This window comes from Phacochoerus africanus, chromosome 5, assembly GCF_016906955.1.
Source record: "Phacochoerus africanus isolate WHEZ1 chromosome 5, ROS_Pafr_v1, whole genome shotgun sequence".
In the NCBI taxonomy this organism is placed as follows: domain Eukaryota; kingdom Metazoa; phylum Chordata; class Mammalia; order Artiodactyla; family Suidae; genus Phacochoerus; species Phacochoerus africanus.
This window is the reverse complement of record NC_062548.1, coordinates 1384837-1397489: the sequence shown is the minus strand read 5'-3', so window position 1 is coordinate 1397489 and position 12653 is coordinate 1384837. Positions and strand designations below refer to the sequence as shown.

Here is a 12653-nt window from a genome sequence, read left to right as displayed (position 1 = left end):
AAGAACAATTGCAACTTTGTTACTATTACTCTTGCAAGGCTGTAGCTTATGTGTCTGTTTGGGGAGCCAAACAGGATCACCACAGAGGCAGTGGAAGGCTGCGAATGCTGCAGAGCAAGACTGAGCTGACTGATCAGTAGATGGTCTAAATGAAAGATCGGCAAACTTCTCTAAGGGTCCTTTGAGGTTCTGCCAGTGGCGTGTAGTCATGGATGCACACCCCTCCCCCAATCCTCCCCTCCCCTGTCCCCTTCTTCCCTTTCTCACTCCCTCTAGGGGCTGGTGTGCTGGCTGAGGGACCGAACCTGGGTCCGTGTGATTCAAGCCCTTGGCTTGGTGTTCGTCTCTCATAGGCAAATGACCAAATGTCAGGTGCGGGCACTTCATTAGTAGGATTCCTGAGGTTCTGGTGATAGAGTCAGAGTTTGGGAGATTAGGTTGGCGATGTACCTGAGGCAGCATGGGAGGGTCTATCTGTGCCCCGCGAGGGAGTGTGAGCAGACTTTTTATCCAGAAAGAGAGTGTCAGCGCAGAGTGTCTGAAGGTGGTGACATGAGGTGCGGGGTTGATACCTGGGCCAGGAAAGATCTCCACTTGAGGAAGTGGGTGTGAGCTCCAGTGTCCCTACGATGAAGAGGAACCCTCCGTCCTGGCTCTGCTCCCTGAGGACTGCTGAGGGCTGGGTGGGAGTTGGAAGCCCCTATGGTTCTCTTGTGGGCACCTACCATGTGCGGTAGGTGGCTCAGGGGACAAGCACTGGAGGACACCTTGTAAGCAAGGGCACAGCTTCACCATCCACCTCCACCCAGCATGATGGCATCCACCCAGCCAGCTCAGGCCCAGTAGTCCAGGAGGGGACAGGTCATTCGTTGGATTCTAGGCTGCGTCCCTCGTGTACAAAAAGGGACTGGGGCAGTTCCTAACCCACCTCCCCAGCAACCCACGCCCCATGCCTCCCATCGTCTATCTCCCCAATAATCCTTACCCCATCATCAGTCCCCTGTCCCCTGGCGTATCTGGGCGGTGGCCAGGCCTCGCCACCATATGCACCGGATGGGCCTAATTACCATGAAACCTAATTCTTCCAGGCTGTGTGCTCCGGTCAGGGGGACTCCTGCATGTTTTCCTTGGCTGTCTTCTAACGTCAGGACTGGGGGAAAGGAAGCCGCATGGAGGCCCATGGACTGGGAGGGCCCCAGCCTGTCGCTCCACTCAGCAAGCCTCCCTCCGCCCAGGGCTCTGGTTTCTGGGCCTGGACCATCCTTTGCTGTGGAGTCACCTGTGGCCTTGCAGGTTTGCATCCACCCACCAGGGGCCAGGAGCACGCTCCCTCCATCATCATGTTTTCAAGTGTCAGGTTGGCCCCAGGGACTGGGGAAGGCAGACCTGCCCAGACCCCAGGGATAGTGGCATATGCCAGAGGACTAGGTGGCTCAGAGCGGCAGGGAGGTGGGAGCAGAGAGCTGGGGGGATTCGGCAGATCTGGGGGGAGAAGAGGCAAAGCGTCAGGTGGGCCTGGGTCTCTATTGTGCATATGGCTCAGGGCCAGCAGGGGCGGGGCACACACAGAACTTCTGCACTTTCTTTCTTTTTTCTTTTTTTCATTTTTTATTGTAGTTGACTTATACTGTTCTGTCAGTTTCTGTTGTACAGGGAAGTGATCCAGTCACACATCCCTACATACTCATTCTCATATTATCTTTCATCATGTTCCATCACAAGTGATTGGACATAGTTCTCTGTGATATACAGTGGGACCACATTGTCTATCCATTCTAAATGTAACAGTTTATATCTATTAACCCTGAACTCCCATCCCCCTCCCTCCTCCCTTCCCTTTGCAACCACAAGTCTGCTGTCCATGTCTGTGAGTCTTTTTCTTTTTTCTTTTCTTTTTCCCAATAAACTTAAAATTCTTTGGAGTAAAGCAGGCTTTTAGGTAATGATTTATGAATTGCAAAATATTTCCCTCTGTATTCCTCCATTCAATCTGGGCTGCCACAATTCGACAGACAGAAAGCATGAGGATGCCTTCTTGCATCTGTAGTGGAAACCTGAGTAGCAAACAGTAACTGCTCCAGGCCTGTCAAATAGATACATTTCTGTGAGTCTGTTTCTGTTCTGCAGATAGGTTCATCTGTGCCGTAATTTAGATTCTGCATATAAGTGAATCATATGGTATCAGTCCTTCTCTTTCTGACTTATTTAATTTAGTATGAGAATCTCTAGTTTCATCCATGTTGCTGCAAATGGCATGATTTTGTTCTTTTTATGGCTGAATAGTATTCCACTGAGTATATATACCACATCTTCTTAATCCATTCATTTGTCAATGGACATTTAGGTTGTTTCCATGTCTTAGCTATTGTGAATAGTGCTGCAATGAACATAGGGGTGCATGTATCTTTTTGAATGAAAGATTTGTCTGGAAAGGTGCCCAGGAGTGGGATTGCTGGATCATATGGTGAACTTTTCTAATGGACAGATGGGAGAGAGGAAGTATGACCCTGTGGGAGGCTGGGGCCCTCTCTCTGAGTCATCGTCACCCAGGTCTGGGGGTGGGGGTTCCACATCTTGGAGGGTGAGGGGTCATGTTCCTCTGCTTTGGGGGTGTCACTACACAATGCCCTGTGCAGGCTTCCTGAGGGAGTTGCGGTGATGCTGCAAGGTGTGAGGATGCCCCAGGTCAGCTTCCTGCAAGGCCACACCCACTCCAGGCAGCACCTCCCTCCTGTGTCATTACCCTCAAAGCAGCCCTGGGGGCAGGTGTGCTTAGTCCCCTCCTCCCCATAGATGAGAAACTGAGGCCCAGTGTGGCAACAACCCACCCAGGGACTCGTGGCTTGAAAATGGCAGGAGCAGGATGGGCGAATCACTCCTTCGCAAGCAGCCTATCTAAGTGGGGAGGGGGGCTCTCCAAATTTCTTTCCTGATGGCCGGCCTAATGGGCAAAAGGAATTTGGAGCCAAGTGCACTAGGTGAGGGTGTCTATCTGGGTTCAGAACTGATTTGGGCTTTCGAAAGTTCAGTGGATGTTGAGGTGGGGGAACAGCTAACTCAGCAGGGCAGGGGTTGGGGCTGAGGCTGTACATGGGGAGGTGGAATGGGGTCCACACAGAGCTTCTGGAAGCTGGGAGAGGGGCACTGGCCAGAAGTGCAGGTCCTGGAGCCTGTGGTATAGCTTCCTTGATGCCACCTGTCACAGGGGAGGAGGATGGCTGAGATGTCATCATTGGCTTATAACTGTGGAACCCTCCCTGTTAAGGATCCAGGCTTCTGGAAATGGCTGTGTGAAGGTAGTCCCCAGAACACAGCCCTCTGGGATCTTCCTCTCCTGGAGGGTGGAAGCTGTTGGCTCCTCAGGCATGCCAGGAGGCAGAGGTTGGGAAGCAGGCAACGTGTTCAGGCTCTAGGGCTGTGCTGCCCTCAGTGGTCCTTTCCATGGAGATGGGCAGACACCCTTGGCTGGGCTCAGGGAGGATAGTCCAGAGGCTTCTGGTGCTTTGCGGCACAAGCCAGACCATCCCCCTGAATCACCCATCCACGCAAATTGTCCCCTGGCTCCCAGCACAGAGTAGTAGTGTTGGGGTGGCAGCTGCAAGCCAAACCTCCCCACTGCACACCTGCTCTGGCTTCTGCCTCCGTCCTTGGGAGTTTCTGTCGAGGTTTCTTCTGCCTGGGGGTCTGGGCAATTACAGTGCATGTGCACACACATGCCGCTCACACACACAAGCATACACTCTCTCATATGCATGTATACTCACACTAGCACAAAAGTCTCACACCCACAACACACTCGCACACACACATATACACACTCAAGCCCTCTCACACACACTCTCTCGTCACTCCCTCTTGCACACACAAGGGCATGCCCTTCGGAGCCCTACTGGGAGGAGGGCTGTCAGGTGGAGGAAGATGGAATTTGGTGCCATGTGCTCTGAGGTTAAAGTCTGCTCACATTTCCTAGCAGGGGTCCCAGGCTCCCTGGAATTCAATCTCCTCATTTCTTGGGCAACATCAGCATCAGAGGGTGGAGTGTGTAGCTGACCAGCCTGGGAGTTCTGCCTGCAGGTATAGCTGGATCCAGGGATTCTACCACATCTTTCTCTGCTGGCTTCCTTCTCAGGGTGTTCCACTTGCGGAGCCAGAGCTGGTGCAGGCACCCAGGGAAGCTTTAAGTCTTACAGAGGTGAGAGGGGCAGCATTCTTCCTACTGGCTCCAGCCGAGGCTCCCAGACAGCTCCAACTGGAAGACATGAGCCAGCTCAGCACCGAGATGGGTGGGAGTGCCTTTGTAACCCTGCTTGAGGATGGGGCTGCTTCTCCAGAACCAAATGGACTGAGGAGGGGGCAGGTCCCCAAGGGAAATTGGGAGACAGGACTCAGAAAACAACACATTAGAACACCATTCTGTGAGAAAAGTGTCCTCTGTGCCTGAGTACACTACAGAGTGGCCAGGGAAACCCATCCTGCAGGAGTGATAACTGAGGCTTTGTGGGGTAGAATGCCTGTCCAAGGCCACTGAGATGGACAGTGAGAGCCATGGTGAGCCACGCAGGGCCCTGAGCTACAGGGCCAGCGTGAAGGATGAGGAAGGAGGAGGTGGGAGCAGTGGGCTGGGTGTGCTGGATATGAAGAGCGAGGGAGAAAGGCCTGGGTAGGACGGGGCTTCTGGCACACAGGGAGTGTAAGCCAGCCCTCAGAGTCTCTGTGCTAAGGGAACACAATCTGGGCTGCCCACTGGGAGTGGCGGTAAGGTCCTGCAGCAACTCACCTAAAAGTGGGTGACCCAGCCCTGCCCTCCAGTCTTGGGGTGACTTAATTTCCTTATGGATCCGTCCAATATCCCTGGCATAGGAGATGGCACTTGTTTATTGAATGTCCCCAGTGACCTAGATGGTTTGTTAATGTCCTTTGTATAATGTAGAGCAAGAAATAGAGATCATTTCTTTATATGGGGACATGGGGTCTCTCTTGCTATAGTACAGGTGACACCTCCTCAGCTTATGAGATAGCACAGGCTTTTTTGGTGCAGTCTGAGACTATGTCTTTGTTTAGTTATCCATTGCTCATTTCAGCTTGTGGCCAACTAAGACCCTTAGATCGTTTTCATAGGAACTTTTGATACAACATGGAATGAACTCCCTTGTTATTGAGAGCTGGGCTCTGGCTCTTCACACATGGGTGGTTCTGCCCCTAATCCTGACACTAGCCAAGGCTTGTCCCTATCTGTGTTCTTGAAAGCCGCCTTTGTCCCTAGAGATGTTTCTCCTTCATCCCACCCTACCTGTTTAAAGGGCCGAAAAATGTCACCACGTTTTTGGTTTCTCCTTTGGAAGTTCCTATAAAAAACACAAAAGTTCTCTGAGCAGGAGATGGCCTGGATTAGGTCAGTTTTTCCCCAACTCCAGTCATGTGGGCGTCACAGGCGGCATGCCTCAGGCTCTTATGCATTTCACATCGTCCTTGCAGTGGGCCCGCCCTCTTGCTTTTTACTGTGCAGTGACCAAAGAAGCTGTAAATTCACAGGGATATTTGCTGGTTCCATTGCTCTAACCTGTGATCCCAGTGTGCTGCCTTCCCTGCCTCTGCTGGTGGGCCTCTGCAGGCCCGGTGGAGGGAGGGCGGTGGCTGACTCCTCTCGCTTCAACACTTTACTCTCTTTTGCAATTCATTCCAGAGACGTTGGTGGGGATTCCCACCGATGGTACTTGGGCCAATGGAATTGGGCTGAGATGCCCGTGGTCCCTTTTGAGTCATAGGTCTTGAATATGCCTGTTCCCTCTTGTATGTCTGACATTGTTGCAGGATGCACGTGCTTGCCCTAAGCACACGCCTGCCAGTCCAGGATATGAGGTGGCCATGCCCAGTTGAGCAGCTCACCCTCAGCCACCTGGCCTTCATTTGCACTTCTGTGGTTATTATGCCATGTCATCCCACCACAGCTGATCACACAGGGTGTGTGCCCGGCCTCAGGTCCTGAGGGGCTTCTCATAGAAATGATCCAGGAAGGAACAGGTGGGACCACACCCACAGCAGGCAGCTCCAGTGCCGCATGTCCCCTTGTGGAGGGTGATGCTGGAGGTGGCACCTCGGGCTTCAGCCCTGCCTTGGCCATACTCCTGCTGGTGGTTTTCAGCCATATCTCATCCTCTCTGGCCCAGCTTTCTCACCTGCAGAACAAGGAGGATGGACTTGGTCTGTGATGTCAGGTCACCCTGATTTGCTCTAGCTCCATTCAGCTATGTGTGACACATAGCAGAGAGTAAGTCCTGGCAATAGGTTTAATTAAGGCCCCATACTTGAGCTGTCTCCAAATAGCAGCATTTATCAACTTCCACTGAGGTATCCTGTGTGCCAGGCATAGGACCACAGCGGTTCAAGTGGATTGCAACCACCTGTAGTTGAAAGGCTCCCGGGCAGATTCACGGTGGTCCCACTGTGCGGATAGAGAAATTGGGCCCAGAGAAGTTAAATGACTCAACAAAACTCAAGGAGTTCCCATTGGGAAAGCGGTAACTAACCTGACTTTTATCCATGAGGATGTGTGGTCAATCCCCGGCCTTGCCCAGTCGCTTAAGGATCTGGCATTGCCATGAGCTGTGGTGAAGATGCAGCCTGGATCCCATGTTGATGTGGCTGTGGCGCAGACCAGCAGCTATAGCTCTAATTCGACCCCTGGACTGGGAACTTCCATATGCTATGGCTGCAGCCCTTAAAAAAAAAAAAAAAAAAAAAGACAAACAAAACAAACCAGAAAACTTGGCCCATCCCAATGTCTTTGCTTTCATCCCTGCTCCCTGATGTCTGGGGCATGGCAGGAGTACTCTAAGGCCTCAGAGGCCCCATATTACCCACCTAGGCTACCACAACAAAGCTCCACAAATGAGGGCTTAAATGACAGAAATTTATTCCCAACTGTTCTGGAGGTCAGAAGCCAAAGATCAAGGGGTCAGCAGGGCTGGTTCCTTCTGTGGCCATGAGGGAGAATTTGGTCCAGGGCCCTCCCATAATTGCTATGGTCGGCTGGCAGCTTTTGGCAATCCTTGGCTTGCAGATGTGTCATCCCAATTCTGCCTTCATCTTCACATGCTGTTCGTCCTGTTTGTCTGTCTGTGTTCACCCCCCCGCTTTGTTTTTGCTTTTTAAGGGCCGCACATGCAACATATAGAAGTTCCCAGGCTAAGGGTCAAATCGGAGCTGCAGCTGCCCACCACAGCAACAGCCACAGCAATGCTGTGCCGCATCTGTGATCTACACCAGCTAGCAGCAACGCTGGATCCTTAACCCAATGAGCAAGGCCGGGGATCAAACCTGCATCCTCACGGACACTATGTCAGATTCTTAACCCACTAAGCCACAACAGGAACTCCAATCTTTCCCCCTTTTTAAAAGGACACCAGTCCTACTACAGTATGGCCTCATCTTAACTAACTACCACTGCAATATCCCTATTTCCAAATAAAGTCACATTCTGAGGTACTGGGGGTTAAAACCTCAATATATGAATTTTGAGGGAATACCCATAGCTTGCCCCCCCCCCCCCCCAGAATGGACATTGGTGCTACAGCCACAGCCCTGGCTGGGTTTTGGCCACTTGGGGAGTAGGGCACCCACTTGGTGGGGTACCCACACTTCACCCTTAGGACTCTGTGTCTACAGAGAGCTGAGCCTCAGTTGTGGCTTTCAGGGAGAAGCAAAGGGACAGGTCTGTGTGGGGTGTCACAGCCTTGCCAGAGAAGGGGAATGGGCTGTTATGCAATGTTTTCCTGTAATGGCTCATGCTGTTTCTGGGGCAGGGACCAAATGTAAGCTTGCAGAGGCAGGGACCTGCCTTCCAGGGCCCGCCAGCGTGTACAATTTGATTGTGGACTGTGAAAAAGAGTTACGAAAATGATTTCAGAACATTTTGATTAAAAATAGCTCCAAACTGTAAAAAACAGGACCTACCAGGTAGGCAGGGTGAGGAGCCAGTGAACTCATGGATGGAAACACTGCTGGCCTGGCCCCTGCTCCCAGTGTTGCTATTATTAGCTACCAGCCCGTGCTGGCCTCTGAGGTGGCTCCAGGCTCGGCAGCCTTGGCTGAGCAGAGATGGACTGGGTTCTTCCAACCTGGCCCAGGGGAGTCCTTAGAGCCAGAATGGCCTGGCTTGGCTGGACGTCGGTGAATGCTGGGGAGAGGCCGATTGAGGGGGCCTCCTGATGGGCTGGCCCCACTCCCACCGGAGGCTCCCATGGCCTCTGGACAGGTGTGAGAGCCCCTAGGCCTCCGGCCTTCTCACAGCCTTTTCCAGCCCTGCCACCCTACTGCCAGGCCAGGCAGCCCTGGGGTCTTGGCAGCCCGGCCAAACCTCCAGCTGGGCAGATGATGGATGGGGCCATGTCAGCACTGGCCTGAGAGTGGATTTTGTATGTGTGTGACATTTATTTACTGTCCGTATAAACACTAACACCTATGAAGCATGCTCCCCATGTGATAGCTTGGCTGAAGGCAGCTCTTAAATACATAAATTATGCACACCTCACTAATGAAGGACCTGACAGCCGGGAAGTCCTATTTACTGCGGGCTGAGTTTCCATATAAAACCCGGCACCAGCGAGCCACCATCATAGTCTTGCCTGTTCAGACTCCGACTCATTTCTTTCTTCTTTTTTTTTTTTTTAAAAAAAAACTCTCCTCTGTCTTCTTTTTTATTTCCTCCTTTTAAAAGGTTTGACATAAACCCGAAGTCAATGTGTACCTTCGCTGCCTGGAGCACATGTGGGGAGCCAGCCCATCTGGCGTGGGCTTCGCTGACGGGCGTGTACGAGAACAATATGCGGTTTGACAAATTTCAAGGCAGGCTTATGAAAAAATAACAGTGGTGCAGCCGTCGCGGTGAATGTCCGTCCACCTGCGGGCGCGGGCAGGGGTGCCAGGCCCATGAGTCAGGGTGCCCGGTGGGGGATTAGGAAGCCCGTGTAAATCACCATCGTCCTGCACGTGTTGACACAGCAGCGTCATTGTTCCTGAGACCTGCCTCCACTGCCAGAGTGTGGCTGTCCTCTGGGGGCATGTCCTCCCTCAGGGAGCCTTGAGATGCTCCAAGCAGGGTGGACTTCTGATCTGACATCTCTGGAGACTCAGTCTTCCCATCTGGGCAGGGGGTGCATGTTGTGGACCCCTGGCTTCACTTGAGCTCCAGCTGCAGAGCCCTTCCTGGGTGCCCAGCCTTGCGAGGCTGGTGGGAGCGGCATGGGGGCTCCGGCCTCCAGGCAGTCTTGCCCTAAAGACCCAGGCTGGCCACCTTGGGGACATTCCGGGGCTGCAATAGACTATGTGGCCTCGGGGGTCTCTTACACTTTCTGTGCTTTGATTTCTCCACCTGAAAAGTGGAGATGGTGACAGCTAAGCAAGTCGGGTACTGTGAGCAAGTGTTCTGCCTACTGGGCCAGAAGCCAGAATGGCTAAGATAACTGCTAGGGGCTTCTGGGAGCTTCCGGTGGGGTGAGGGTTCTGCCAGGAGGGAGGCAGGAGGAAAATGTGGCACACAGTGGAGTTCCCATCGTGACACAGCAGAAATGAATCAGACTAGAAACCATGAGGTTGCGGGTTCGATCCCTGGCCTTGCTCAGTGGGTTAAGGATCCAGTGTTGCTGTGAGCTGTGTTGTATTTCGCAGATACGGCTTGGATCTGATGTTGCTGTGACTGTAGTGTAGGCTGGCAGCTGTAACTCCGATTGGACCCCTAGCCTGGGAACCTCCATATGCTGTGGGGCATGTCCCTAAAAAGCAAAAAAATATGTGGCCTGCAGTGTGACAGGCATCTGTGGTGGCCTTGCGATGGGGCTCAGAGGGATGCGTATGCAGAGGTGTCCCGAATGCCTGGCATGGGCTTACCCTGTCTTTACAGACAGCAGCAGCCACCCTGAGCATCCTAGGAGGGGGCGTGGTTGTCCCCATTGCTCTGGGATCCTCAGCCGCACCAGGGTGAGCTGGTTGCTCTACTCTCCTTGCCTGAGCAACAGTTTGTGGACATGTCTTCTCTGGCACATTTCATCAGTTGTGTCAGTGTCCCTCAACCAGGATCCAATTGCATCTGGGTCTCTGGCCTTTGTATACAGAAGGTGCTCAGTAAATGTAGGGATGTGTAGGAGGCAGAAGGTGCATGTGAGCAGATGTGTGGATGTGGGAGTCATGGGCATCCTCCCTTGCCTCCCATGGGATGGAGCTCCCTTGTTGTAGAGCGAGGGAGATTGCTCCTCTCCACCCTGCTCCTGGGCCCGCAGGGACTTTGCAGAGCTGGAGAGTGGTTACCCCACCCTTGACCTTGCTCCTATAATCGCACACCTAGTGGGCCCTGGCTCCTCCCCACTCTGCCACTTACTTCAGGGAAAGTTGCTTCATTTTCTGGAGTCCCAGTCTCACCCTCTATCCAGCAGGGGAGCAAAGCCCACAAGAAGCTTGCTGTACCTAGGGCGGGTCTGAGAGGCTGTGGGCCTAGAGTGTGCTGGCATGGTAGTAGCACTTGGGAGCCTGGCCTTATCTGCCAAGTCTTGGGGGACTTCCTGGAGGAGGGGATATACTAGTCATAGACCAGAGGCAATACAAGCAAAGCCTTAAAGTCCAAGTGGCCTTTCGAATGGTGCAGCATGGAGGCAGTGGGCAGGGACCTGATGGGCCAACTGCTCTACAGTTGCCTGTGGGAGACTTTGCAGACCACTCCAAGGCTCAGGCTCAGGAGGGGACATAAATTGTCAAGGTCCCAGGAGTGAGACAGGAAGCTGGGCCACTCAACCCCATTCTGAGCAGACCAGGCTGCTGGGACATTGGCTCAGGGGCCCATGTAGCAGGGCCACGTGCCGCCAGTTTTATTAAATTCATATTTCCACCTCCATCCCACACAAATATCTATATTTACCATCAACTTCAGCAGTATTTATTTTCTAAAGTAGTTCTGTTTAAACAAGGAGTTTTTCTCTTAAATTCATCGACTCCAATTTCCTGTGGACCCCAGCCCTCCGCGGAGCTGACATTAATCATTTGCATGACTGCAGGTTCTGCAGCCACAAGGCCTCCGGCAGGCGGCATCCATGGCGCCGAGCTATGCCGTGGCTTTCCCTGACTCTTCCAATTACAGCACGGGGATTGGACACTGGGTGCCCCCACCCTATCCAGCTCTTCACTGTGCCAGTCACACCTTAAAGTAACCAGAGGTGGCATGTGGCTGGGTGGAGTGTGTGTGGGGGGCAACACAGCAGCTCTCAACTCCCATCCTTGCTGACTCCCGAAAGCGGCTTTCCTTTGGGAATTCTGGGCATCAGAATCTCGACCCCAGCTGGCTGTCTACAGCCAGTGCTGGCCCCATCATGGGTCCCTCAGTGTGCTCATCTGTGAGATGGGACAATACCGCATCCCTCGTGCAGGGCTGGTTTGGGTTAGTACACGTGAAGTACCGAGGTGGGCCAGGGGCCCTGACTGCTGTTGTGCTTGATATCTGGTGCCATTCAGTGACTGGCAGGATCTTCAGGCACGGGGCTAGCCCACAGCAGGTGATCCGTGAAAGCCATTCCTGTCCCTACCCAGTGGTGTTTCCTTGACAAACATTCCTGACAAGTAAGGCGCTCTGGTCTCAGCCTCCCTAGGGAGGGGCATGTGCAGGCACCACCTGCTAGGGCCTAAGCCCTGGGGCTCTCTGGAATGTTAGGGGGTGAGGAGCCACCCTGGGCCATCCTGCTCCACTCCAGTCAGATGGCCATGCTGGCCTATTTGTTTCCCAGTGGGCATCATTGTGCAGTGACCTGAAGGTGTATGTGGATCATGACAGCCCAGGGACCTTGTATCAGGTGAGGGGAGGCCCAAGAATTGGGTTTGGAAGGAAGGAGTAACTGGGTGGTAATGACACATCTACCTGGGCTAAGACTACGTGAGTCCTCATTGTGTGCCAGGCATAGTGCCATTGGGCCGTCTCAGCAGCCCCAATTAGCCTATTGTGCATATGGGGAAACTGAGGCACAGCACCAGCCAGCAGCTCACTGGAGGTCGCATTGCTGGTGAGTTGGGGAGTTAGGATTCCAGAAGCCTAACTTTGGACACTGGTAGCTCGCACTGCTCCTGTCAGCTGCACAAAGACTTAAGCTGCAGATGTGGCAACTCTGGATCCTTAACCTACTCTGCCAGGCCGAGGATCGAACCTGTGTCCCAGCACTCCTCAGATGCCACCAATCCCATCGTGCCATAGTGGGAACTCCTGGAAACCATTGTGTTGAATCGCTGCTCCAGTGCCTGCCTTCCCACTATCAAGAGGTGTTTATGCTGCCAGAGGCTCATCTTCTCTGAAATCCCACCAGGAAGCAGAGCTCTGAGCTCCTCTTCTTAAGGAGTCCAGAGGAGTGGTTGTGGGGACAGAGAGGAGTCGTCCCCAGCTTGTCTCTGCAAATAGTTTGTGTGGCCCGAAGGCTACATCAGCAACAGCCCTGTTGGTGATAGAATTGGAAGGAAGACAAAGACAAGGTCAGGTCCAGATTTGACACAGGATCTTTGGGGCCAGGGTGGGGGTGGGCTAGAGTGGGGAGAAGCAGATGGATTTCTATGGACTGAATCCTGCCCCCCAAATCCACATATTGAAGCCCACCCCCCTAGTGTGACTGTATTAGAGGTGGGACCTT

General features: G+C 53.1%; 1 non-coding gene across 1 annotated transcript; it reads right to left on the bottom strand.

The window, feature by feature from the left end:
• Positions 1 to 1969: 1969 nt before the first annotated feature.
• LOC125128542 (small nucleolar RNA SNORA31) lies at positions 1970 to 2100 on the bottom strand. Its single transcript, XR_007135249.1, has one exon. It is a non-coding gene; the product is annotated as a small nucleolar RNA SNORA31 (small nucleolar RNA).
• Positions 2101 to 12653: the final 10553 nt, after the last annotated feature.